The sequence below is a fragment of the Macaca thibetana genome, chromosome 1 (assembly GCF_024542745.1).
Source record: "Macaca thibetana thibetana isolate TM-01 chromosome 1, ASM2454274v1, whole genome shotgun sequence".
Classification (NCBI taxonomy): domain Eukaryota; kingdom Metazoa; phylum Chordata; class Mammalia; order Primates; family Cercopithecidae; genus Macaca; species Macaca thibetana.
In genome coordinates, this window is record NC_065578.1 from 197505403 (window position 1) to 197528544 (window position 23142).

At 40.9% G+C, this 23142-nt stretch overlaps 1 protein-coding gene and 1 long non-coding RNA gene across 13 annotated transcripts in view; one reads left to right on the top strand and one right to left on the bottom strand.

Annotated features, from left to right (window-relative positions):
* The window catches only part of MGST3 (microsomal glutathione S-transferase 3), a 1219025-nt gene that overhangs the window by 118804 nt on the left and 1077079 nt on the right, over positions 1-23142 (bottom strand). The gene's annotated exons all lie outside the window — the stretch shown is intronic.
* The window catches only part of LOC126941999 (uncharacterized), a 68797-nt gene continuing 45662 nt past the window's right edge, over positions 8-23142 (top strand). The window contains exons 1-4 of one of the 6 annotated variants that reach the window (XR_007721478.1): positions 8-89; positions 262-333; positions 3723-4417; positions 4927-5128. This is a non-coding gene — a long non-coding RNA (uncharacterized LOC126941999). Of the gene's footprint in view, positions 90-127; positions 334-2500; positions 3643-3722; positions 4418-4926; positions 5129-23142 lie in introns of those variants that run through there. The other 5 variants (XR_007721480.1, XR_007721475.1, XR_007721477.1 and 2 more) reach the window with 5 other exon arrangements.

Here is a 23142-nt window from a genome sequence, read left to right on the forward strand (position 1 = left end):
TGTCAGCAGCCTCCGGAGACTGCCTGGCTGAGGGAAAGAGATTCCTCACCTCTCCTTCTGGGTGGTGTGGGGGTGTTTTATGTGTCTTGGTAAGCCAGCTGGAACTCCCTGGGGGAGTTGGGGCCTCATGGGTAGGAGCCTGCAGCATGCGTGTGTTGGGGACCAGGCTGGGTTCAGTGTGTGGGTGTGTATAGTATCTGTACCCCCTCCCCATGGAGCTGTAGTGGAAGATTAGGTGACACTGGACCCCCTAATCTGCAGGCCATGGAGGGAGCACAGGACATCTCCAGGCCAACTCCTTTTCTTAGGGATGAGCAGAGCGACTTGCTTGAGGTCAGTTCTCAGCGTGGGTCTTTTCTTGGGTATAGATTTGGATGGGTGCCAGTTTTTCAGTGTTGCCAGAAGAAGATGGAAAAGGGGTTGTTTCTTTTGAAATGAGGCAAAGGAAATTCCTCTGATAAAGTGGTACTCTTTTCAGACTTTATTCCTAGGATGTATACATCTCTGTCTGCATTTTGTATATATATATATATATATGAATGTATATATAGATGTGTGTGTGTGTGTGTGTGTATTTTAAAAAGTTTTTGAACAAGTATAAGCTACTCCTCCTAACACAAAACCCAAATGTATGTATAAAAAAAATCTGAGTGCAACAATAGAACTATTTTTTTACCACTCGTATTCTCCTAGGACTTTTAAAATAGTGAGTACCTCTCTAGTACTTCTAGTGTGAGTTTATATTCATTAATTACTTGTCAGGTGATGGGAGTCTTTTTGAGCGAGGGATAGAAAACCTGGAAGCTGAAGAGTTGGGATGTATCCCACGCCCTGTGGAGGAAGGCATATCAGACAGAAATAAGATAAAACATCTGAGGAGTTGAAACTTTTATTTATGGGAAAATTGGATTTCATTTTTTAAAAACATTCATATATACTGAGTTGTGAATATTAATAACATATTGAAACCTAAGCAGAGTGCCTGGCACCTGGTGTATAATAAATGTGTAGTGAATGAACGATGTGAGAACGTTTCTGATGTTTTGTTTCCTTCTTTTGCTTCTTTGCCAAGAGAAATTAATAAAGTCAAATGGATTTGTGGCTAGTTAGCTAATGCTTGATTGTTTACTTACTCAGCATTCCTTGAGTGACTGGCTGTGAATTAATATGATGACTTAGGCGTGTTTACCAAATTGAAAGTGACCTTATTTAAGTAGACATTTCAAATACTTAAAGTAATGACCCAAATGATAGCTGTACTAATTGAAGCATGACTTAATATAGGGCAGACACCCTTTCCTCATAATTAAAACAAATTCTATTAAAAAAATAAGTTCCTTCCTAGATCTTACGTGATTGCCGAGGAGAGAAATCTGGCATATGAAGTCTATAGAAAAGAATTAATTTCCAAAGTGACTACTCTGGGAGCTGTGGCGAGGGTGTGTTTTGCTGGTGGAGTGTGGCAGGGATGCTTTGTTTGGAAGGGCTGTGTTTGGTGTCTGCTTCCCTTCGATGGGAAATGATCACTGATTCACTCACCAAAGCTCATGGAGTGATTTTGCTGTTTCACCTTTTCTTTTATGCCGTTCTCCCTCTTTCTGACTTCTTCCCCTCAGACAGCCCCATCTCCAGGTTGCCCTACTTCATTTCCAGCCTCCTTATCCACACTAGCTTTCTCAAGATAGTAGCCTCAGGATTACGCCTACCTGTTTGGCTGTATGGTTACAAGTGCTCTCCTTAGAAAAGCCTTAGGTAAATATGTCATGCTAAAGGTTATTGACTGACACCAGTCAGCTATGCCTGGCTCTGGAGTATTACCATTTTCACAAAGCACTATGAGTGGTTTAACCTCAGGGAAGATTCTTTTTGTTTGAGGTAGCTGTATTTTTTTGGTCCTGAAGTCTGGACACTCACGGGCTAGTTTCAGCTTTGCCAGGTTAGACCACATCTCTAAAGTGTGTACCTCATTTTGAGACTGAATAAATGCATGTTCAATAAAGAAGAAGTAGACTAGACAAAGGATAATAGAGAATGTAGCATTGCTTAAATTACCTGATTTCAGAACCTTAAAGAAATTTTGTTTTCAAAGAACAACTTGTGAAACTATTATTTCAGAAGTGCTGCATTGGGAAGTCCTACACTAGGCTGTTTGCCCTTGGTTGAGGTGCTTAATTTCTCTTGGCTTTATTTCTGTCATCTACATATTGAGGGAAATGAAGTAGATAATTTCCAAGTGTCTTTAGGACTTCCAAATTCCTTCATAATGGAAAGGTTTCAGGCATCACCCAGCAAACCAGTAGAGGCTGGAGTGCAATGGTGCGATCTTGGCTCACTGCAATCTCTGCCTCCCAGGTTCAAGTGATTCTTCTTGCTCAGCCTCCCAAGTAGCTGGAATTACAGGCCCCCGCCACCATGCGTAGCTAATTTTTTTTTGTATTTTTAGTAGAGACAGGGTTTCACCATGTGGCCAGGCTACTCTCGAACTCCTGACCTTGTGATCTGCCCACCTTGGCCTCCCAAAATGTTGGGATTACAGGCATGAGCCACTGTGCCCAGCCGCCTTCCTACTCCTTCTCATCACACCATATAGTCCCACCTATCATGTGGCTGCAAAAAGGAAATCTCTCTACCCAGCGAGCTGCTCATGCAGCTTTAGCTGCAGCATGGTTGCCCTTTGTGTGTGTGGCTGTTTTATTAGCCTGCCCCTGCCCCTTGGATAGCTGGTGTGCCCATCCTTCCAGGAGGACAGGTGAAGTATCAAGTGAGCACTTGGAGAGGCCCCTCTTATCTCATACAATCGCACTAGCTGACTCTGCTCTCAGGCAGGCTCCTATTTTTAGCTGTATCTGATGGAGGCACTGTCTTCCCAGCTTAATGATCCCTCTCAGATGCCAGCATGCCTCCAAACAGCTCTCTGGTGATCCAAAGGATGGGTGGGCACAGCCCCTGATACCATATAAAGAGGAGGCTGGGTGACACAGGGCAAAGTGAACACAATTGAGATGCTGAGGCAGTATGACTTTGCGACCTCTCAAGGCCCTGATTTTCTTTCTGTAAAACAAGACAGGACGCTCTCCAAAGGCTTTCCCAGTTTTAAAATTCCATCAAGCTTCGGTTGTGAAGGGAGAGAACAGATGATTGAAGTGTCAAAGCCCAAGCAACTAAGACAGAGTCAAGCGATTACAAAGCAGACCATGAACGTTAGCTAGTAAATAGTCCACTTAGCTGTCTGGCTACAAGTGGTAAGGGATATTTAATTTTGGCATGCTTTTATTTTCTCAGGAGAAAAATAGCAGAAGGAAGTGCACGTGCCATTTTATTCCATTGAAACTGCCAATGTGCTCAACTTAGGACTTACATGGAGTTAGCAACGTAGGGGCACACAAGTCAGTACTCTGTTAAACTGCTCCCCAGGCAGGGAATGTTGTGGGTTCAGGTCTAAAGAATGTCACAGTCTCAAGGACTTTGGTGTAGGAGCCACTTATGGTATCCAGTTCACTCCAGACTTTTGACACTGCCTGGGCCCTCTTCAGCAAAGTCATCTCTCAGCCGGTGTGGTGCCTGGGGACAAGAAGTTCAGCCTGAAAGTGGAAAAAGAGTTCCAAAACATGCCGGGAGGGCTGAGGCCTAAGGGCTAAATATGTATGTATCTGTCTATTCATGAGTCTTGGTTCTGTTTCCCGTGCCAGCTGGTAGAAACTATTTTTGTCTTTTCCCTTCAGGCTGCTGGAGTCTCCACTCAGGAGATCAGACCCTAACACAGTAAAGGCCAGAGGGCCAGAGGAAATCACTCCCGTTTGTTGCATTCCGAAGGGATATCTTTGATTTCTAGGCTTCATCCACATTCTACACTTCTGCAGGATTCATTGTCCAGAGGATCCAAGGGGAAGCCTGCAAACTGTATACCCTTTTTAGGGGCAGAATTGGATCATGTTTTCAGCTTATAGCAAATCAATAAACTGTTGCCCATGGCTAAGCTTATGTGTAGCAGTCCTTACTCTTGAAACTTGATTTGTAACTGCCAATAATGGCAGCTGTCTAAGCCCATTGATTTGGGACGAGAATATGGACCCTTTATAGGTGCCTTGTAGATTTCAGTATGGGAGAGAAAACTGTGGTACAGTGTGAGCTTTGTAGTGAGAAGATTCCTCAGTGGGTGGCTTTGGGCACACACTTTAGCTTCTATGGGCATTGGTTTTCTCTTTGGTAAAATAGAGATGATGAATATTGCTTCTCCAGTGTTGTTACAGAGATTGCCTGTGATTTAAGGAAACATGATAACCACCGTTTACTATTTACCCTGTGTCAAGAATGTGATCCTCCCAGCAACCCAATGAGTCATATTGCATGACCCTCATCTTATGAATGAAGAAACAGAAGCTCCAAGAGGTGCCACTCGCCCGCAGTCACAGAGCTGGTGAGTGACAAAGGCTGTATTGGAACAGGAAGTGTTACTACTGGGCACAAGCCCTAACTACTGAGCTGCAGTACAGCATCAGTGCCTCAAAATGATCATTATTGTTTTCATCAACTCCATGGAATACATTGTCCCTCTCTAACACTAAATGGTGCCTTGACTTCAGACCAGATCAAACTACTGTTTTTAATATGATCTATTTATGCTTTGAGTTTCCTTGTCTTTCAGAAGGCTTATGACATGTTTCAGGCTTTAAATTCTTATATTAACCTTTGAGATTAAGGTTAATGTATATATTATATATATACACACATATATATACACACACACATATACACATAGATATACATATATATATATGTATCTATATATTTTTCTTTTTCCAGGTAAGGACATTAAGTGGAAAAACAATTTGCCTAAGCTTACTCAGAAAATGAGTCAATATCTAGGTACCTAGGCTGGTGAGAATGTAGCTGGATAGAACATAGATTTCCTAATGTTTTTGAAAGGAATTTCTTTTCTGGCTGGGATGGCTGACAAAGAGATGAATGGAATGATGCAATGAGGGCTATCTCATCACAATATTCCTGAAAGGACAAAAGGACGAATGGAGCGGGAGCAAGGGGATTCATAGGAAGAAGGCTTGCTCTCCTGTGGGCCTTGCAGAGCATCAGTACTTCCCACCTAGAGCTCATGAATCCACTTCCACAGGTAAGCTCTTCCTAGCACTTCACTTCCTGGACGGACACACTGAGAAAGTTACCTTTAAGACCTGGCCATAGTTCCAGTGATAGCAAATTAAAGAAAAGCAGATAGCTGAGTGGTCAGCTTTTGGATCTATGCTTTCACTTCTGTTGCCAGACATGCTGCCATTTGAACTATTTACCACAAGAGCCTCCATGATGACAGATGTGGCAAAGGCATCCCTCCCCCACCTCTTCCTGGTGTCCTTAGATTAGTCTAAATATCAGAGGCAGCTGGGTGCAGTGGCTCACGCCTGTAATCCCAGCACTTTGAGAGGCTGAGATGGATGGATTGCTTGAGCCCAGGAATTCTAGACCAGCCTGGGGAACACAGCAAAACCCCATCTCCACGAAAGATACAAAATTAGTCAAGTGTGTGGCACACAACTGTAGTCCCAGCTACTCCAGAGGCTGAGGTGGGAGAATCACCTGAGCCCGGGAAGTTGAGGCTGCAATGAGCTGTGACTGTTCTACTGCACTCCAGCCTGGGTGATGGAAGGAGGCCCTGGCTCAAAGAAAAATAAAATAAAAATCAGAGGCAGTATTGCTAATCCGTCATGGGGCTTCAATAGCTTCAGCTCCCTAGATCTTGCTATCTTCCTTCTTGGAAAGGCTGTTTCAAATGTCTCTACTCCCCAAACTGTAGAGGGTGAAAGGTCTAAAAAATGCCTATGTGAAGTCTTGATCCACAGGTCTTGCTGCGTCACTTGGCCACTTGCCTTCAACCCTGTTTTCCCAGCTTAGAGCCACCACTCTTCTGCGCAGAAACAGGCTACGATGGGTTCTCTCTGAGATAGGTTCTTTTGCTGTTGCCCTAGTAACAGAATTATTAAACCGAGTTCCAGCCTCGAGAGTATTTGTGCCTGGTGAGGTAATGTCTGTCGCATCCAGCCTTTCTTTTTGTTCCACTCCCACTCCCTTGCTTCAGGCCCTCTGTACCTCACATCTAGTCTGATGCACTGGTCTCCTCCCCGGCCTCTGTGTTTCCAGTCCACCCTCGCCGACGGGGCTGCCCCTTGCTCAGCAACACTCTTTCTCAGGTTCAGACACTCCTCCTTGGTCAAATTCCCCATCAGCCTGACATGCAAAGCTCTCCACGATTGTTCCAAAATACAACCCACTGTGTGCTTGTGCTTTAGCAGAGCAGGATGTGACCCAGGGATGGTGACAGGGTAGAGCCAAGAGGAATTGGAAAGAGGAGCCTGTAGGGCTTGGTGAGCAACCTGTTGGTTGGGAGGCTATATAGTGTAGTGTTTAAGTGCATGGGTTTTGACTCAGACTGTCTATAAAATCTTCCTGCTCTCACTTAATAGCTGTGGAACCTTAGGAAAGTTTCATAATATCTCTAAGTTGCACCTTCCCCAAATGCAAAATAAAGATAATGACCGTATCTTCCTCATAAGGGTTTTCTTCTGCTCAATTAAAGAAGGTCATCTTCTAAAGTGCTTGGCTTAGCATCTTCAAACTTAGAAAGGTACCAGAAATGTTAGGTGTGATGATTATTATAGTAGAGGAAGGTGGAAGGGTGGTGGTTTGAGAAATGGAACTGAGAATGGCTCCTGATTTTGGTGAGTGGATGGAAATCATGCCAATAGAGAATTCAGGCGCAGAATAAACAGGTTTTTGAGAACAGATAATGATTTCATTTTTGGGCTTATTGAGTTTGATGCATCATAGCTCACTTTTATTGATTCTCACTGAGTGCCAGGCACTACACGAAGCATTTTGCATATATTATCTCTTACGTAATTCTCACAAGAGTTCCTTGTGATAAAGTTATCAGCCCATGCAAACTTCAGTAACCAGCCCACAGTTATTAACTTGCCCATAACTTGTCCACAGTTATAAAGGTGCAGAGCTGGGATTTGAACCCATGACTTTGTGTCTCCAGAGGTGGCACACTTTATCACTATATACTCTGCCTCTTGAATATCTTTAATGGATATTAAATTAATCTATTTTTCATGTTTTTAGTGCTAAGATGGCCTTTGGGGGAACACAATAGTCCACACTGCTTCTTGCCTAGGTCGTGTTTTGTCCTCTCGCTTGCAGTCCCCTTGTGTAAATTTGGCCCCCAGACTCCAGGATTTCTTTTATGACATGTGCCCTCCTGAGTTTATGCTTGGAGTCAGAGGCTCAGTCCTCACCTAATTCTCACTTTGGTCCTTTTGTCTCACTCTAAATTCCCCCTGGATGGGATCTTTGATCTTGAAGTGAATTAGTGTCTCTAAGCATCAGTTTCCTCCTCTGAACGATGCAGTTATAGAATTGTAGTAAATGTCAAGAGATAGATGGAGTTCATTGAGGAGAAAGGCTGTTTCTGATTTCTCTTAGCATTCACAATACGCAGGCCAGTGCTGGGCATATATCAGGTGCTCTCTCATCGTTCAATGAATAGATGACCAACTGAATATATATGCTGATGTATATCATGAGGGTTTGCCCCTTGTGTTTGACTAGTGGCACTGCTTCCTTTTTCAACTGCCCTGCTGTCCCAGGTGATTACCCTAATTTAAGGTGTTTTTTTTTGGGTTGACTTTTAAAGAACGTTTGGAGTCACGTACACCACAATGGTAGAACCGGGTTATGATGTTAGTGTTGGCTGGTAGGCACTGCCTACATATGTGGTGGGGAATGGGGAGGTGTGGAGGTACCTGGGGTGGACTGGATCATATTTCCTTCCTTGACTTTCTTTGTAGTGGAGAAAGATGCTCTAAGAACCCAAGAGACATGGATTTAGCTGCAGTTGACCGAGCCCGGGGTGCAGTAAATTGTTTTTTAACAGACGTTTTCTGTTCTTTTAATAACAATACTTTAACATGGCAACTTTCTAAGTATTTTTGCCCTATCATTTCAGGTACTTACGCTTTCAATAACCTGCATATGGATTTCAACGCTATTTAATTAAGCTCTAAACCTATAAAAATGCACATTTAATACTCAGAGTAAACCCTTGCCTTGTTCTTTCTGAAGGTAAACAGAGGAGATATCTTCTTGAGCTCAGGGTTCTGAGGTAATTACAATTAGTTGCCATAGAGAGAAAGAGAGAGAGAGAGAGAAACACATGAAAATGTATCTTACTTTCTGTGTTTAGGAAATTCATTTAATGAAATATTCAGAGCCACCAAATCTACCCAGACCCAGATACCTATTAATCTGTTAGCCACTTGGGCTCCAGAGGGATCTTTCTTCGCTGGGAAAGCTTTTTGACTGCTCTACTCCTGTGCTCAGAAACTTTTAATGGCTCACCGTTTTCCTGTGTGCAGATGGTGTTCCATCTTCTTAACACGTGAGTTACTAGGCCTGTTATGATCCGGACCCAGCTGTCCTTCTTAATCTCATTTGTTACCACCTAGGTGGTAACACAGGTGCTTGTTGGTTCTGCTGGCACTGACAGTGGTATCCCAAGCCTCTCTGTGGTATTTTCCCTTTGAAGTTCTCTTTCATGCACTCTGTTGGCCTTGAAGTTCCTGCTCATCCTTCAAGACCCAGTTTAAATTCCTATCTAGTTCAAATGCCAAGCCCCCTTGGATTCCTCTAGACAGAATTACTCTAAGCTTTCTTGGACTTTGTACTTTCATGGCAATTCTAATCACAAATACAAATTTCTGCCACTAGACTGTGAGTTCCTTGGGGTCCGGGGACCTCATCTTGTTTTATTTGTATTTTCATGTAATGAATAGCTCATAGTAGGTCCTAATTCAATCTTACTGAAAGAAATTACGTTAATGACATATTGCCAGTTAATAGTGTGCATTAGGGTGTAATAAAGATTTTTTTAGGGGAATGAATTACCTAATCCAGATCTCAACTGTAGCTGTGCATATAAAAGTTCCACAGTTTCCTATTGAAGGAGGATTTTCTTCACATACATGGCAGCAGTAGTATGAGGATAAATCTAGTGTTTATTTCTGCCCCTTCGGTTAACTAGCAGAAAGCTCCGGGTTAGAGTCTACAACAGAATCACTTGCTTTATGATGCCTGCAGCATATTAGAAATGCTGTAAATACTCAGGAACGGGAGATCATGTAACTTGGTGGTTAAAACATGAATGTTAGAGTCAGGTGGACCTGACTTATCAGCTGTACAAGTGGCAACTTATCAAACATCTCTTCAGTTTTGTTACCTGGGGATTATCATAATTTATTACTAAGATTGCTTTGAACATTAAATGAGATATTCAGGCCATTTGATTAAAAGGGCACCTAGCATACAGAAAAGTGTTCAATAAAATATAGTAGCTATTATTTTCATTTTATTTTATGGTTATGAATTATTAATAAAATAGCAATCCAAAATAATATAATAATATACATTCCCCTAAAGGAATAGCAATTGCAGTAAGAATTACTAATTTGCTGGTAAGTTAGAATATGGTTTGCTATTAGTAACTGAGTACTGTCAGAGGTTAGAGCCAGTCCCATAATTCCAAAGGAGCTGCTTGGCTAAGGTCACCCTCAGAAGCTGCTCAGATATCTGTGGTTCTAAGCACAGCAAGAGCAACTGGTGAGGTTTCTGCATGAAGCAGTCAAAGTCTATGTATGTTCAGGACCCTCCATGTGAATGAGGCTGGAACATAGCTGTGTGGATACAGACCTGCAGCATTGCCACACAAAGCACACGTGATGCAGGTAATGTCTCTGCACACAATGCTGGATTGTATAACACTGTCATCCCCTGCACTGGATAAAAACTCTAAACAATGAACTTTCTTGGGAGTGTTATAGGAAGGCTACTCCTAAAGCTTCCTCTTGATTCTCTACTATCAGACCTGTTATTCTCAGATCTTGTCGTGCATTCTGACTAGGACAGGTGAGTGTGTGTGAGTATGTAACCTTGGATGAATAAATTCATTAAAAATGGGATCTCATGTCCTTGGTGTTTTTTTAAACATTCCTCTTTATGATCATGCATTACCAAAGAGAAACATTGCTTTTTTGATAATTTGATCTTTGCTTTTACAATTACCAACCCCCAGCTGGGTGCAGTGGCCTGTAATCCCAGCCCTTTGGGAGGCTGAGGCGGTTGGAACCCTTGAGCTCAAGGGTTTGAGACCAGCCAGGGCAACCTAGGGAGACCCCTGTTTCAATACAAAAAAAAAAAAAAAAAAAAAAAAAAGAAAGAAAGAAAGGAAGAAAAAAAAAGAAATTACCAACCCCCTGTCCTTTTTTTTTTTTCTTTTTGTATGAGGTTTCTGCAGGCAACTTAAAGTACACCTGACTCTGATTCTTTTTTTTTTTGGAGCATGAGAGGGAAATAATGTGTGTGTTGAGGTCTGCAAAGGAGGTCCGAGGAGATTACTAGGGTGCCCCTAAAAGAAACCAGGAGTGTTCATGAGCTGGCCTCTAGCACTTGCCAAATCCATGAGAGACCAGGGCCCCTTCAGAGGCTCTGGAAACTGCCTTGGCTGGGAACTCATTCTTTCCTCCTCCTCCCTCTTCTTGCTTCAGCTCCTTCCAAAAGTCAAGCATGGAGTTGTGGGAAAGGCTAATTGGGTTGGACTTAGGATTGGGGTGGGCGATCTAGCTGGAAAGAGCCTGGAACTGGAGATCTGGGGACCTGAATTTTAGTCCTAATTCTTTTTTCTTTTTTTTTTGAGACGGAGTCTCGCTGTGTCGCCCAGGCTGGAGTGCAGTGGCCGGATCTCGGCTCACTGCAAGCTCCGCCTCCCGGGTTTACGCCATTCTCCTGCCTCAGCCTCCCGAGTAGATGGGACTACAGGCGCCCGCCACCTCGCCCAGCTAGTTTTTTGTATTTTTTAGTAGAGACGGGGTTTCACCGTGTTAGCCAGGATGGTCTCGATCTCCTGACCTTGTGATCCGCCCGTCTCGGCCTCCCAAAGTCCTAATTCTTTCGTAAACTCACTGTGCAACTTTGGACAAGTATTGCACTCCGTAAGCTTGTTTTCTCATCTGTGAATCAAGACAGCTATGGCTTTGGGTCTCAAGTTTTGCAGGGGCCAGGTCAGGGACAAACAGTGGCATGGGAAACAGCTCCTTCACCTCTTGCACATTCTGGCTGTCCTTTAAAAATTGTATTGTCCAAACTAATGTGACTGGTGCACCCTGGAATTGGCTGCCTGAGGTCTAGAACAACCAGGAGCCCTGGGAGAGGAGGGGACACTGTAACCTGGGGACAGCAAAGCTCTTAGCTTCCTTGGGAGGGGAGTGGAGAAGTATCCTTCCACAGAAGAGCCAAGAGGTCAGGAGAAGGACAGACTCTGGTCTTTGATCTTGGAGGTGAGGAACCTCCCTCCTGCAAAACAAAATGAAACAAGAAGAAACCTACAGGAGGCGGTGATCTCCATTCGGACAACGAAGTGAACTTGAAAAGCTTAAGGACCCTGGGAGGCAATAGATGAGGCTGAGGAGTTCTGTTGATAAGGCAAATGTGGCTTAGTCCACTGGGCCAGTTAGAACACCACCAGTGGTGACCAGACAGAAGGAGATTTTCATAAATTGAAAAAATAATTCATGTCCCTGGGGATAATTGAAACAGTACAAAAAATTATCACTGAAAAATAGGTTTCTCTGTTACTGTCTCCCCGTTGGTGTCCATTCCCAGAGGCAACCACCTTTTCCAATTTCTTGTGTGTCCTTCCAGAAGGAGTCTAAGCAGCAGCTGCACTTTGCTGTTTCACGGAACAATACATATTAGAGATTGTTCTGTATCGGCACACATATTCATTAATTAAACTCCTTGCCATGGTCACAGCGCCTCATGGGGTCATCCCCTGTCAGCTGCTGTGATGTCCTCTCCCCTGACTCCCGTCTCCCACTCTGCTTAGCCACACTGGCTTCCTTCCTTTTTCTCTAATGTGCCAACACGTCCCCATCCTGGTACCTTTGTCCGTGTTGTTCTCTTCACCTGGAAGGCTCGTCCACCCTGTCCTTGGCATGAGTCACTCCTGTATGTCACCTCCCCAGGTTGGCCCTCCCTGGTCATCCCATCTCAAAGAGCTCCCATCACTTCTCTCCTCTTACTGTTTTTATTTTTCCACTCAGCACTTACCACTACCTGGCATTACAGAATATAATTACCATTCCCTTGTTTATTTTCTGGTATTGCTGCTGGAATGTTAAGGAGGGCTGAGATTTTGTCTTGTTTTTCCACTGCTGTAATTTCAGTGCCTAGAACAGTCAGTGCCTGGCCCTTAATAGGCACTCAAATATTAATGAATACAATATTCAGAAAGCAATGAGATGTTTAGTTTAGAGGGCATGGCTTAGGCTAGAGTTGGAGATAGAAGTTTGGGTATCATCAGACACTATTTTAAAATTTGGGATTGAATGTAGAGAGAGAATATAGACAGAAGAAGGCCAGGGACTGATTCCTGGGTCCTTTTCACATTTAGAAGTTGGGAAGAGGAAGAAGGTCCGACACAGGTGACTGAGACGGGACAGCCAATCAGGGAGGAGGGAAATATGAGAATGTAGTGTCCCAGAAGCCCAGCCTAGATAGTATTGGCTAAGTCCCCTAAATCTTTCATATGTCTGCATAGTATTCCATTGCAACGACGTGACATAGCTTATTTAATTAGTCCTCTATCCACTGGTGTTTGAATTGTTGCCAGTCTTTGGCTGGTAAATAATGCTGCAGTGAATGCAGTTGTCTTTATCAGTAGTTCTGGGTGAGGCAATAGCAGGGAACTATTTAAAGATCTCAGTTTTCTATAGAAGCAGAATGAGTTCATGCGTTATTTAGATGTGGCATGGCAATAGCACTGGCTTGCTGAGAGCATTATATGCATATCTAAATGAATGTATTAATTGCATATGTAATGCCCAAATAAATGAATATTGACAGAGTCAGAGGTTAAGGGCAGGAAATTGTCCAAAGTCATCTGACACCTTGAACACAGCCAGGGTTAGAACACAAGTCTCTTGACTTTCTGCCCACTCTTGGCAGAACTCCACATTGCGTGCAATGGCGTTTCTGATGATCAGCTTTGCCAAATTTGCTGAGCTGCAGGATATGGATATTTCTTGATTGAAGGCACTAGGGGTAGATGAATGAGAAAAGATTTGAGACCAAACTAACTGGAGTGAGTCCTGTCTCCACCTTTTACTAGATGTGTGGCTACATACTTGACTCTGGACCTTGTTTTTTTGTAAAACTCCTACTCTTGCCCTACAATGTAGCAGGCAGTAAGTGCAGACTCCAATCTTTGCCCACCCATACGCTTTCTCTTTCTCTCCAATGCAGTCCAACAATGAGAGAGAAACTGGAAACTTCCTTATAAAACTTGAAGAAAAACAAGACTGCAGAAAGCAAACCAAAAGCAGTACTCTGTGTGTGTATGTGTGTGTAATTTAAAGCTTTGTCTTTTTCTAGAAATAATGTCCTAACACAATTGTCTCTAAGCAAACTATTAATATGAATACATTAGGACTACCACTCTCAAAGGATGTGTGAAGATGGAAGTAAGAGAGACTAAGGAACACAGAAATCCCTAGATAGTCCTCATTTTAAAATTAAAAAATCCTATTTTTCTGAATATAATACTTTTTTCTGATTATTATGCTTTCTGCAAAAACATGAAAAATATAGAAAAGTATAAAGAGGAAAATAAGGATAATGCACAATTCCATTATCACTATTTACATTTGGTGCATTCCCAGCCTTTATTGTATGTAGATACAGTTGTGGACCACTCAGCTCCCCCTTCCAGAGACACCTTGACTCCAGCTGTTAGCTCCTTCAAGACTGGCCTCAGCATTCGAGCCAAGGTCCCACTGTTTTAGTGGTGGTCCCAGCAGGCGACTGGGTCAGCTTGTGCTACAAAGCCTGGCTACTTCTCCTTGTATAGGGCTCTTCTAAAGGGCAATCTTTGCTTTGTTGCTACTTGTTGGGCTGGCACTGATTTTCCACATCTACACTATAGTTTGAGGGGCCTTTCATGCAATTCTGCTGTTTCTCTTTGTCTTTCACAGGTATTACTTCCTAATAAAATATTTTGCTTTCCTAACTCCTTATTGTCTACATCCTGGAAAACCTACCTGTTCATACATACAGTTATATAATCAAGATCATATTATTAAATACAATGTGTATGTGTGTGTGTATATATATATGTGTGTGTATATACCATATATCAAATGATACAATATTTATCATATTATTAAATACGTGTGTATATGTAATTATTAAATACAATGTGTACATATATACACACAGTATTGCAAATACTGTGTGATATTTAATATATGATAATATATTATTAAATACAATGTGTATGTATATACATACACATTTTGCATGTATGTATAATACAAATACAATGTGTGCATATATACATATATGTATATATAATACAAACACAATGTGTGTGTATATATAATTATTAAATACAATGTGTGTGTATATATATTTAAAATATATATTTAAATAAATATATATTTAAATAAATATATTTAGAATATATATACACAAATCGTATTTAATATATGTATATTATATATGTATTTAATATATGTATCTATTATGTATAATATATGTGTATATATTATGTGTAATATATGTGTATTTAATATATATGTATATATACACATACACACATGGTATTTAATAATTATATATATACACTGTGTTTAATATGATAAATATTATATCATTTAATATGTTATATGTATTATGTATCATATAAGATATTACAATAGATTATATAGCATATTCTTTTATATATGGTAAATATATTTGTTCTTTCATTATAATTCTTTATATACATTATTTTTTACTAACATTGCTTAGTATTTTCATTACTTACGTATAATAGAATGTTGATTTTGCAAATTAATTATGATTTAAATATTGCTGATGAATATTAACATACATAAATTTTCCAGAATATCCCTGATTGTTTCCATGAAATAGGTTTCCAGAGTGGAATTACTAGATCAACATGTCTGAATATTTTTAGGGTCTTGGTAAGTAGTTATTAATTGCTCTAGGAGGATTATATCTGTATATCCTTTCATCAGTGTAATGCTTGTGTACACTTCACTGCACCATCACCTGCATTGTGTATTGCCATTACAATTACATTGACAGGCAAAAACAGTGTTTTATTGTGTTATTTTATACATCTTTGATTTTTACTAAAGTTGAACCTTAAAAATAAGTTTACTAGCTAATTGTGTTTACTCTTCTACAAGTTTTCTGCCCTTTTTAAAATATCTTTTAATTTAGAGGGATTTAAAAAAATATATTTGCCTGAAATCTATAGTTGAGAAGGCACTCCTTTCTCAGGCAATTCTCCCTCAGACTGTTTTGGCTTTCTGTTTGGTTTTGTGACACGTGTTTTATATTTTTTATGTAGACTGATCTTTTCTTTCTTTCTTTCTTTCTTTCTTTCTTTCTTTCTTTCTTTCTTTCTTTCTTTCTTTCTTTCTTTCTTTCTTTCTTTCTTTCTTTCTTTCTTTCTTTCTTTCTTTCTTTCTTTTCTTTCTTTCTTTCTTTCTTTCTTTCTTTCTTTCTTTCTTTCTTTCTTTTTTTTCTTTCTTTCTTTCTTTCTTTCTTTCTTTCTTTCTTTCTTTTTCTTTCTTTCTTTCTTTCTTTCTTTCTTTCTTTTTCTTTCTTTCTTTCTTTCTTTCTTTCTTTCTTTCTTTCTTTCTTTCTTTCTTTCTTTCTTTCTTTCTTTCTTTCTTTCTTTCTTTCTTTTTCTTTCTTTCTTTCTTTCTTTCTTTCTTTCTTTCTTTCTTTCTTTCTTTCTTTCTTTTCTTTCTTTCTTCTTTCTTTCTTTCTTTCTTTCTTTCTTTCTTTCTTTCTTTCTTTCTTTCTTTCTTTCTTTCTTTCTTTCTTTCTTTCTTTCTTTCTTTCTTTCTTTCTTTTTTTTTTTTTGTGAGACAGAGTCTCGCTCTGTCGCCCAGGCTGGAGTGCAGTGGCACAATCTCGGCTCACTGCAAGCTCCACCTCCTGGGTTCATGCCATTCTCCTGCCTCAGCCTTCCGAGTAGCTGGGATTACAGGTGCCTGCCACCGCGCCCGGCTAATTTTTTGTATTTTTAGTAAAGACGGGGTTTCACCGTGTTAGTCAGGATGGGCTTGATCTCCTGACCTCATGATACGTCTGCCTCGGCTTCCCAAAGTGCTGGGAGTCCCAAAGTGGTGGCTGGTGAGCCACCGTGCGTGACCTGATCTTTTCTTTTCTTTTTTAATTTATAAAGGAAAGAAGTTTAATTGACTAATAGTTCCACATGGCTGGGGAGGCCTCACGATTATGCAGATGGTGAATGAGGAGCAAAAACACATTTTACATGGTGGCAGCCAAGAGCAGAATGTTTTTCTTTTGGGATTTTTTCCATAGCTTTGTGTGTGTGTGTGTGGGGAGGGACAGGGTCTAGTTCTGTCACTAAGGCTGGAGTGTAGTGATGTGATCATGGCTCATTTCAGCCTCAGTCTCCTGGGCTCAAGTGATCCTCCTGTCTCAGCCTCTCAAGTAGCTGGGACTATAGGCATGTGCCACCACACCTGGCTAATTTTTTTTTCTTGTAGAGACAGGGTCTTGCTATGTTGTCCAGGCTGGTCTCAAACTCCTAGGCTCAAGTGATGCTCCTTCCTTGGCCTCCCATAGTAGTGCTGGGATTACCAGTGTAAGACATTGCACCTGGCCTCCGTTGCTTTTATGTGTAGAATACCTTTCTTCATCTAGTGATCAGGCAAATCTTTAGCTATCTTTCTTCTTAATAGTTTTTTTTTTTTTTTATGTTTAACCATTTAATCCATCTGAGATTTATTTATGGTGTCAGGAGCAGCATCTACATGGAATTATTCCCAAATAGTTTTCCTGGCCGCATTTATTGCTTGATCAAAGGCAAGTTTTTAAATCTCCTTTAACTTCTATTTCCTTATTAAGAGAGGATTATGCAAATGGTACTTCACAGGGTTATGTTGAAGAAAAATAAAATAAAATTGTGGATCTGAAAGCATTTTATAAATGCTATAGAAATATTGGTTTTTACAGTTGCTATCATTCATATGGCTAAGTGAGGAAATACTGTGCGAACAAATGCTTGTTTGATGTAGTCCTGTCTCAGTTCATTGACAACAACAACCCCAAACAAGGCTAGTTCCCTAGATCCTAACAAGCTCAAGACTTCTTGGACTGCCAGAAAGAGTTTACAGTATCACAGATGAGTTAAAATGTAGGCTATTTATAGTGAGTACACTTCAAGGGCACATATATTTAGGAGTGTGGAGCAAAGAAGAATGCAAAGCCTGATTGGGGTTGGGGGTGTGATCAGGGAAAGTGGCCAAAAGCCTTTCATGGGGAGACAGGATCTGAGGAAGGGAAGGACTTCATTATTCTTCTCTGAAGTCATCGGGGAGCACCCAGAGGGTGGGATTCCAGGAAGTTTTTAAATGAAAGGAGACACATGGCTTGGCACAGTGAGAGGGAGGATTTTCCAGGCATCCTGTGCTGTCTTGGGGACCTGCTCAGAGGCCGGACCAAGTCACGCCTGGGTCCAGAAGGGTGAGTTGGACTGTACTGTCTTGGCCTGGCCATGACTTCAGTTCATCGTTTAGACAAGGAGAAGTCTTGTTTCTCATCAGACGGAGATGCAGAAGATGTTTTCCGGCAGTTAGAGGCAGTTCTTAACCACCGAGGGGAGAATGGCTGAAGATCTAACATTATAAAGAAGGCGCTGAGAATTTAAGCACTTCCCCTTAGAAGCCAAATTATTTCCTGGCTTGTCTTTCTTCTCTTTTTGAATCTACCAGCATGATTAAGATGTGTTCAGCAAGGAAGGGCTACAGAAGGTTTGATGGAACTCCTAAATGGATACTGTCTCTAAGAAATAGAAGAGCAGAGAACTGTGACGGAAGAAAAATAAGAAGAAAAGATATTCCTTGAGGTTAAGAATTCTATCTTCTTCATTTTTGAGTGATTTAGGGAGTTTAGTACATGGATTAGCACGTACTAATCCATGTACTAAATAAATAAAGCACAGACGGCTTCATCCCTGTGAGAAACTGCCTTGGCTAGCGAGGAGTTAACATGGCGCTCTTAAGGAGCAATTGGTGGTGGCTGAGTTGTGGTAATACTGCACATTCCCTGCCTAAGTGCCCATTTCCTGTTCAGGACAAGGATATGATGGGGCCTTTTAGAAGTTGGTGACTCGGGCAGTTCTTTTAATTGGAGAAAAAAATGAAGATAATTTGGCCTGGCTTTGGAACCTAATTTCCCATTATTCTCATCACAGGGCCTTCATCCTATCCGGGCGAGTCTACTTGTTATTCTTTACATCTAGACGGACTGTGCAGATCCTGCTCTGCGCCTTTGTTTATGCTATTCCTGGCAAGTGCGGCGCCTGCTTCTCTTCCCTCTGCTGGGACCTTACCCTCCTTCAAGGTCCAACACTCGCTGCTTTTGCAAAGCTGCCTTGAAAATCATTCCTCCTTTTCCAGTAATTTCTCCCTCTCTGAATACTATTTATTTATTTACTTATTTATTTGAGATGGAGTTTCGCTCTGTGGTCCAGGCTGGAGTGCAGTGGCGTGATCTCGGCTCACTGCAAGCTCCACCTCCCAGGTTCACGCCATTCTCCTGCCTCAGGCTCTGCCGAGTAGCTGGGACTACAGGTGCCCGCCACCACGCCCGGCTAATTTTTGTATTTTTAATAGAGATAGGGTTTCACCGTGTTAGCAAGGATAGTCTCGATCTTCTGACCTCGTAATCCACCTGCCTTGGCCTCCCAAAGTGCTGGGATTACAGGCGTGAGCCACCGCGCCCGGCCTGAATTCTTTAACTAGCTATGATTGTCTATGTGACCTAAATAACTCATATACTGTGATGTAAAGTTAGTGTTTTACACACATATGTTTAAATCTCTAACGAGATAATGTATTTCTTATGCTCTGAAACCTAGTTTTATATCCTTCTTACTGCTCCCTTCCCACTGTGCACATTTCCTGTTCAGGACAAGGATACGATGGGGCCTCAGGACAAATCTGGCCCCATGTCAGGCGCTCAAAGATTACTTGATAGGTTATTTGATGATTTCAGAAGATTCCATGAAACTCATCACCAGGTAAATCATGACATCTTATTCTCTTTGTGATGCTAACAAGGTAGGAACAAAGGCTGTGTCCTAATTAAGCTTAGCACATTGACAGCTCTCTCAAGGGAAACAAAATAGTTGCCATGAGGGTGGATAAGTAACTGGTCAGTGCTTCTCCTCTCCTATTCTACTGGCAAAACTGGCTCCATGGATGCAAAGTCCATTGAGGCATGGCCTGTCCTCTTTGCACAAGCTGAGTGTGGGACACAATAGGACACTGATGATTACAAAACAGTGTGGTAAACATTATGGTGGAGGCATGTATAAGAAACTATGGGAGTCCAGAGAAAGAGCCTGGAAATGAGGCTGGGTTAGGCCATCAGGGAAGGCTTCCTGGAAGAGGTAGTGCTTGACTTGAATTTAGACTTAGAAGAAAAGAAGGAAAAGGTTTTTTCCCATCACAGCCCTAGTTAGGAAAGAGTGTTTGGGGAAATTTAGAAGGGAAACTTTTCTAAGATAAAGTTATTTTATGAAGAAGCAGCACTGGGAAATCAAGGAGATTTAATTACAACTGCCTCACGAGCAGGATTTGAAAAGGAGTGGGAGGCTCATGGAAACCTTAATTGCTGAGAAAAGTTAAGAGGAGAAATATGACAGAAGTAATGGGTCTATATGTATGTCATGTCTGATTTGTCACTTTTCTAGACAGGCACTCTGCCTCCTGCCTTCTTCTAGGTTAGAGAAAAAAGAATCCTTGAGCAGCTAAGGTGAAGATACCATCCAGGATGCAGAAATGGGACCTGCAAAGACTCCTTATTCCTTTTAGGGAAGAAAAGGTCCAACTCGGATTACCTCATTGTTCAGAGAATAATAAGTATTTGTTCAGCAATAACAATGTGTGAGATGCCTGAAAGAGAAATCAGGCTAAATAATTTCCTCCTTCCTTTAGAAAATACAAAACAGCTTGCCTGGTTTCTCTTCCAATTTATTCTTGTGGCTTTTTATTCCTTTGGAGATCTGGGAGGATGCTTATTTTATGAAACTAGTAGACTAGCTCTTCCATACTCAGGGAGGATGTCCTTGTGTGCATTAAGCTGGGTCTTTACGATTAATGTAATATATGGGAAAATGTGATAAATGATGCAGCATTAGCAGCTTTTAGCTTGTCAAAGTGGCCGCATGTTGAAAGCATCTGGAAAAATTGCAAATTGCAGCATGATCAGAGCATAACTGACAGATGTCAACACAGAGAAGTGGCCAATTGAGAGGGATGGAACCAGACCCAGCCTCCTGGGTTGTGTGCACAGGGATTGCTAGAGAGATGGCAGGATTTGAGTGATGTCTTTTATAACTGTTAGAGCATAGAAGTGCTAGAAGGAACAAGTCTGTTGGTACAGACAAAAGAGAATCTATGTTACTGAGAAAAGTTCTCACACACAAGTAAAATGATATGACTGGACCTTCTCTAATGTCCTGTCCAAATCGAACTGGGATCCCCTGACTCTCTGAAACAGGATTTAATGAGATTTTGCATAGGCTCTAATATAGACCAGGGAGCCCTTGGATACGTACATATTTTTCCACCATCTCTAAGCTTTAATAGTTTATATTTGTGTAATACTTTACAGTTTGTGGGAGCCTAATCTCCCAGACTATTGATTATCTGTTGTCAAAATAATGTTGTGTAACAAACAACTATGAAATCGCAGGGGCATACAACAATATGGATTTGTTGCTCATAAGTCTAGAGGTTTGCTACATGTCTGCTGTTTTGGCTAGACTTATTCATACATTTGGGGGTTTGGGGCTATCAATTGATCTGAGCTATCAGATGACCTGGGGGACTCAGCTCTGATCCATGTGTCTTTTATCTTTCGTGAAGCTAACCTTGGCATGTTCTCATGGTAATGAAAGAAAAGATAGAAGAGGCACAAGAAAGCAAACAAACCATGCAAGGTCTCATATAATGGCCAAAGCAAGTCACGTGAATTCAGTGCCAGGGTGTCGGGAAATGTACTCCATTCCTTTTGATAGAGAAATTTCACCTGGCAAAGGGTGTAGATACAGGGAAGAGAAAATAATTAGTAAAATTATAGCAATTTACCATACAGATATTGCCTTGTTTAATCCTCATGGTATAATCCTTTACCCATGAAAATTGGTGTTATTATTCCCTCTTTCACAGATTAAAAAAAAAAAAAAAAAAAGGGACACCAAAGTAATAAGAAATTGCTGGGTGTGGTGGCTTGTGCCTGTGATCCCAGCTACTTGGGTGGCTGAGGTCGGGGGACTGCCTTAGCCCAGGACAACATAGTGAGACCTTCATCTCTAAAAAATAAAAGCAAATTAGCTGGGCATGGTGATGCATGACTGTAGTCTCAGCTACTTGGGAGGCTGAGGTGGGAGTATCACTTGAGTCCAGGAGTTCAAGGCTGCAGTGAGCTATGATCACACCACTGTGCTCCAGCCCGAGTGACAGAGTGAGACTTCATGTCTAAAAAAATAAAAAAGATTTTTTTCTAAGGCCACATGGCTGGTCAGTAACATTTCAGAAAGAATACTACTAGTCTCCCTATTGCAAATGTAAGGAACTTTCCATTGTACCATACCATACATAATTAAGAGGATAAATCCCAAGGATTATTGTTAGAAACTTTCTAAAGGCAGACTGGTAAAATAGTGTGTGGCCCTTGATGTTGTGTGAGTTGGAGAATACACAAACTTTTACTTAGGTTTTCTTAACCTATTTATGAAATTCCTAGTACCCCTATAAGATATAACATTTTCACATGATAATATATTAATCCAAGAAATTCACTAGTCATGTGAACTTTAGTTTACTTGTTAATTAGGTAGTTACTAGGTGTATTTGTGAGAGTAGGTGAGTTGCTGTAACTAAATACTCCTAAATCTTAGTGATATAGAATAATAAAAGTTTATTTCTTATTCATATTGGCCAGAACTCAGGCACATGGCCACATCTAACAGCAAGGGAGTCTGGAAAACACAGTTCAGCTGTGTGAAGGATATTTATAAACATTTAGCAAGATCCAAAGGAATGGACCATGGCATAGGTAAGTTTTCCAGGGAGACTAGGAGGTATATAATAGGTAAAGGAATATGGAAGAGAAGAGTCCATAGGTTAAGACTCTATCCAAAAATTTGTCTTGGCTTCTAAGACATTGCGCACAACCTACTTCCTACGTCACAGGCAGAGTGATTATTATGAATTAGGATTTAAGAATTTGAATCTGATTATGTCACTCTACTGCTTAAAAACCTTCACTGTTTACCATAATAACGAGTGCTTAATGTGGTTACACAGTCTTCCAAAATGAATCCTGTCTGTCAATTTTATCTATTGCACCTTTGCATTCACTCTTTTTGCTTAATTATAACAGTCTTTTTAATTTGCCTAAAGTGTGAGGATCTCTCCTTACATGTAGGCTACTAATCATGCCATTTCTTTTGTCTCTTGGACCCTCTTCTCTGAAACATCGCTTACCCTTTCTTTTTCTGACTAAGATCTCATTCTTTAGTTCTCAGCTAAATAATTACACCCTAATGTTTGGCAAAGTTAGGTCCAAAATTAAGACACCAAATTACAGATCCAGAAAACTCAGAAATCATCAAGTAGGATAAATAGCAAAATACACACATCTACATATGTAATCCAAATCACTGAAAATGGAAGACAAGGGATATTCTGAAAGATAGCTACAAGTAAAAGACACATTGCATTTAGATGAACAAAGACAACAATTACAGCAGACTTCTTACTAGAAACTGTGCAAGCCAGAAGACAGTGGAGTGGCATTCTTACAGTTGAAAGAAAAAAATTGTCAACCCAGAATTCCATATCCAGCAAAACCATTTTTCAAAAATGAGGAAAAAATACAGATCTTAGGCAAACAAAAACTGAAGAATTTACTTCCAGCAAACCTGAGCTACAAGAACTGTTAAAGGAAGTTTTTTGGGCAGAC